This window comes from Nelumbo nucifera, chromosome 2 (genome assembly GCF_055504915.1).
Source record: "Nelumbo nucifera cultivar China Antique chromosome 2, China Antique-T2T, whole genome shotgun sequence".
Classification (NCBI taxonomy): domain Eukaryota; kingdom Viridiplantae; phylum Streptophyta; class Magnoliopsida; order Proteales; family Nelumbonaceae; genus Nelumbo; species Nelumbo nucifera.
The window spans coordinates 91,618,838-91,624,575 of record NC_142650.1 but is presented as its reverse complement, the minus strand read 5'-3'; the positions used below and the strand labels follow the sequence as shown (position 1 = coordinate 91,624,575).

Genomic DNA, 5,738 nt, shown 5'->3' with positions numbered 1-5,738 from the left:
TTGGGAAATTCCCTATGTGTAGAACTGGCATACCATTTGATAGTTCAAAGAGAATGATTATGAAACATATGGGCAATGGTTTCCATCCAAACACATGTTACAATAGTATCTACTATGCTAATCTTATGGTTGAGCGGTAAGATTTGTAATCTATCCCCAATGAATCCCAATTTTCTTTTTTAAAAGTTGTTTTAACTGAAGAGTGGTAGATCTTCCCATAACAGAAACCTATAGTAAGACCTTGATAATGATCTATAGAGAAATAAGTCAAAGACCAATGGTAATAATCCCTTCTTAAAAACCGAAAAGCATCCACCAGGAAAGGTGTTATAGGTATGCAACACTATGAAGAAAGATCTCTTACTTTTACATTCTTGTTGTGATTTCTAACCCAAACCTTTCCAATACTAGAATCTTTATTGCTTCTTCCAACTTATGGTGTCCCTTTTGTCCTATTAATACAAGGACCTGGAATATATTCAGTAATTAACCTATTCCTAGCAAGCTTATTGGTATGGTTAGATGTAGTTCCAGAAGGATCACTAGCATGTATGCCTTCCCCATTTATGTTTCTCTTTCTAAGTTCATTAAGGGCATTCATCTTCTTTCTAGGGCCAAGTGCAGTAACACCTATACTGAATATAGGTCCTCTTATGTTAACTACTACAGGGTGTGCCAATCAATCTCTTCCTTGACAAAAGCTTCTTCATGTCTTACATGATAGATCCTACCTCTGTAGCCACTCCAGAATAGGGAAAGATCAACAAATTTGCAAGCAAATCTAGCTTTCATGCCATCACCAAACCATGGAAAATGATCATGGAATTTAACAAACATAGTGCATGTTAGTGAAGAAGAATTTGGAGGACAATAGCTCTATTAGTAATGGTAGTCTTCTTGTCGTTTCAGAAACTCTACCTAGAAGTTCTTGCCATCAACATAACCATAAATTCCTTCACCTTTAAGGGGTAGTTTGGTCATACGAATCTCTTAAATGTTAATGTGGACAAGTTTCGTTCATGATCACTAATGGTGATCTAATGGAATGTGAGTTTTCGAAAATGAAAATTCATTGACCAGGGGCTCTCTAGAGGTTTTTAAAAGTCATGGTGAGTATAAGAGAAATGCAAAAAAGTCATGGTGAGTTTTAGAGAGTTTTAGATAATATAAAAAAAAATCTTTTGTTCTATAATTGGTAGCTACTGATGAGAGAGGTATCTTCCACAATATATATGATTTTGGTTTTAAAATATTTGGCACCAATGTGTTTTATGAGTTATTAGTTTCACTAGGTCTATTGAAGGACATTTGCCACACTTGAGTGTGTTGGGTTTGTTGGCTTCTCGTCTATGGCAAGTTGAGTCAAATAGAATAAATAGTTTGTGGTCAGAGGAGAGGGAATCTCAGCTCTGCTCTGAGTTTGGAACAACTTAGATGTAGAGAGGAAGAAGAAGAAGAAGAAGAAGAAGAAGAAGGAGAAGGAGAAGAAGGAGAGAGAGAGAGAGAGAGAGAGAGAGATTTGCCTCCACTGTTCACCTTTCGGGAAGAGGAAGGAGATGAATAATATCTTTGCCCTTATTTGATATTTTTTTTAAAAAATTGGCCTATTCTAGATATTATATTAAAAAAATTATTTTTATTGATATTAAGAGCTAAAAGTTGCCCTTATCGGCAAGAACCCCTTTGAAAAAAGCTGATATATGCTTTTTACAGTTAAAAGCTCAGTGATCGTGGAGGCATTTTAATTGCAAAAGGGAGATAAATCCTTAAAATAAGAAATGCCAAATGTAGACATAGAGTTGTATTAAGAAAATATTATAAAAATAAAGTCAAAGCAATTTAAACACCAATCAATATGCATATCCACCAAACATGTGTTTGTTGTGTTTATCCAAAAACAAAACGAAGTGCGAGTGAAATGGATTGGTGACAAACACCATGAAAAATCAATTGCCACATTTTCCATTGGTGAGAACCCCAAACATGATTGTTCTCTTCTGTTTGAGTTTTATATTAGCAAATACACTTAAAGCACAATTACTTGTCTGAGAACAAGAAGTTGAACTTTGAAGTTTTGGTGCACTAATTGAAGTGTGAATTTCATTTGCATTGGTGTAAATGCATGGGAGTGCAAATAGGCTGAGTGTAAATTCTGGTTTACTTTTGCTTCAAATTTGACTTGTCTTATTTGTCCATGAGAAGTGAAATAGGCATTAAAATGATATTGTTCCACCTTTATGTGAAAAAAGGGAATGAGGGTAAGGAAAGGGTTACTTGTTCAAAAGTGAGGTAGGGAGCAATATGGTTATTCCCCACTCTATATGAGAGAGGATTGAGGTAGGGCAAAAGTGGTGCAAATTTTGTATTAGTTTTTGAAATGCAAAATTTGTGTTACTAGCAAGAGCAAATGAAACAAAAAAGTACAATTTTTACATTAGGTATAAGTACAAATTAAAGTTAAAAACAGATGTAAAACTGAACTGGGTGCGATTTTGAAAGTTTTTGGTAGGGGTGTTTAAATTCAGTTGATAAACTGAAAACCGAACTGAACCAAACCGAATAAGCCAATTTGGTTCGATTAATTTTGATATCGGTTCGGTTCAATTTTTGTTCCTTTAAAAAATCATTTTTCGATTTTCAATTTGGTTTGGTTGAGCTTTTCAACCGAACCAAACCGAAAACTGAATCAGTGGTTGTATTTAATTAAGTATATTAAATATATAATATTCTATTCAATACTTTATACTTATTAATGAATAATTATTATCTTTTTCAATGGGTAATGATCAATTCGCAATTCCCTATTGTGCTCTGGGTGGTGAGGCTTCTTCCAACTTTTAATTAATAATAGTTAATTAAATAGCCTAGAGACTCTAAACAACTAGAGTATTAAAATCTAGATTAATTATTAATTATTCATTAATTGTTTGTGAAGAATGAGTGTAGTTGCTTTAATAATTAGTCATTCAATTGTTCATAAAAACCTATATTAAAGACTATTAGTTATTTGTTCATTAATCATTGAAACCGAACCAAAAACCAAACCGAACCGATCTGAATTTGGTTAGGGTCGGTTTGGTTTTAAATTGTAGTCCGGTTTGGTTCGACTGGGAGAGATGGTCAAACCAAATAGTCAATTAGGTCTTCGGTTCTAACCGAACCGACCAATTGTACACCCCTAGTTTTTGGCACTAAAGCATTTCATAAGCATTCTATTTCACAAGTTTGCAACCTTAGAATAGGAACGAAAATAGGGTGGGGTGAGGCCAGATTTTGCTTAACCCGTTCCATCCCCACCCCAAACCTCGGTGGGGCTAGAAATCTTAACCCCATCCCTGTCCCCGTTGGGAATGGGGATCCCCAAATTTGCCTTGCCATGCCCCGATTATTCCTACTTATATACTTACATTTTTTTTTATTTTTCTGAAACCTGTTTAGAACTATTTTAAGTTGTGTAATATAATGTAGTATAATACAATATATAATATAACATATATTAATATATATAATAAAATAGGATGGTCCAATTAGCATGACGCTCCTTTGATAGAAGCAATTTATCTATTTTCTTCATTTTTTGCATTTTCTTATTTTCTTTTATTTTAAAAATATAAAAAAAAGTAATCATTGTCATTAATAAACCTACACACTATTACTAAGATATTATATTATTAGAGATAGAGAGTATATTATAAGAGAGAGATAATAAAAAGAGAGTATTAATGAAAACGAGAGAGAGAACGTTTATATTATTAGAGAGAGAGAGAAAGAGAGAGAGAGTGTGTGTGTGTAAGGACATTTGGGTATTTTAGGCCCCCTAGGCCTTAAGGAATAAAAAACTCATGATACAAAATCCCCAAAATCCTAATTTTAATAAAATAATAAAATATTACTAAATTATTAATAATAAGACAATAATAAAATAATATTACTATAAAAATATTAATAAAATAATAATAGCAAAGAAAGATATTAATTATTAAATATAATAATAACAATAATGTATAAATAAAATATTAATACAATATATTTTGGGTAGGAAAAAATAACTTTAGTAATAATAATATTACTAATAACTAAGTACTAAATAAATAATAAAAACATTAATATTAATAATTAAATAATATTAAGTACAAATAAAATATTAATAAAATAATCATTATAAATACTAAGATGTTAAGTATTAAAGACTAATTAAATAATAATAAAAAGTACTAATAAAATAATAAAATGCTAAATAAATTTGTTAGTTGATTCCAATTCGAACTCCAAATGAACGAAATAACAACAATCAGAATCCAATCCCAATTCCCAATGAACCAAACAAGTGTCAAGAATAGGTGATTATAATTCTAATTCCCAAGGATTTCCATTCTCTCCTCATTTCCCATATGCTAGAGTTGTGTTTGATACTATTATTGTTTCTACCTAAAATGTTTTGGGTGGATCACTAGTTAGAAGTGTGTTGTCACATCGGAAAGGAGACTTCTCTTCAGTTAAAATTGCAATTGTGACTGATCATTGATGTTTATAATTGAGATGTTAAATTTTTAGTTGAAAACCTTACAAACACAAAGCAATTAGCCATTGAATTAGGAACTAAATTGGTACCAAATCTAAGAGAAAACGATATAAAGAAACAAAAGGAAAAACTGAAGCAAGAGAAAAATCTGTTTAAACAACAAATCCCCCATTGATGCGGATGACCTGACCATTGACCCATTCACCTGCGTCACAGGCTATGAATCCCACAAGCTGAGCTATATCCTTGGGTTCACCAATACGACCCAAGGGACATGCATCAACTATTCTCTTGACTGTTTCCTCTGTTTTACCGGCAAAGAACATATCTGTTGCTACAGGTCCTGGTGCTATAGAATTGGCAGTTATCCCAGTACCCTTCAGCTCCTTAGCCAGAATCTTGGTCATTGTCTCAACAGCAGCCTTAGAAGCTGTATAAGCAGCATACCCCGGCAAGAGTGCACCGACGGTAGATGATGAAATTGTTATGATCCGGCTGCCACTGCCACGTGGCAAGCGATTAGCAGCCTCTTGGCAGCACAAGAAGGCACCCTTTGTGTTGACATTGAATATATTATCCCAATCCTCCACTGTGGTATTGGCTAGAGTTGGGTATTTGGGGTCTAGGACCCCAGCACAATTGATCAGAATATGAACTTTTGAGCCAAATGCTTGCTCGGCCTGGTCGAAGAGGGACTTCACCTGTGCCGGGTCTGAGACATTGCCTCGAATGGCAATTGCTTGGGGATGGGAGGGAGAGGCTGAGGAGTTGATCTGAGATGCCAAGGCCTCGGCGTCGGTAGAGCTAGAGGCATATGGAAATCAGAATTATAAAGGCTATGTTTGATTTGAAGGAAAAAATAGGGAAAGGAAGAAAAAGAATGGAAAATCAATACAAGAGTTGTAAAGGTTTCCTACCTTTCCCTTCCTTTCCCTATATTTTCTTTCAAACCAAACATAACCAAAAGGAAAGAGGAGGAAAAGGAGAGGAAAGTGCCTCTCCAGCTACCTAATTTTAATACCCCTTTCGGCAATGAAAATGGGATCTGCTAGAAACACAAGCATGCAAATGGGCAATATAACCAATCAAGAATGAATATGTTAGTGTTTCATATGCTGTATGTGACATAGGCCTATGGGATCCTATGTATAAGAACACTGTTTTTTATTTATTGATAAGGGAAAATTCTCAATTAGTATCCTGTACTTTGGGCCTA

The 5,738-nt window shown here is 33.9% G+C and overlaps 1 pseudogene; it reads right to left on the bottom strand.

Moving 5' to 3' along the window:
- Nucleotides 1-4,505: 4,505 nt before the first annotated feature.
- On the bottom strand, nt 4,506-5,343 carry LOC148802514 (NADPH-dependent aldehyde reductase-like protein, chloroplastic pseudogene; annotated as a pseudogene).
- Between the last annotated feature and the right edge of the window lie 395 nt (nt 5,344-5,738).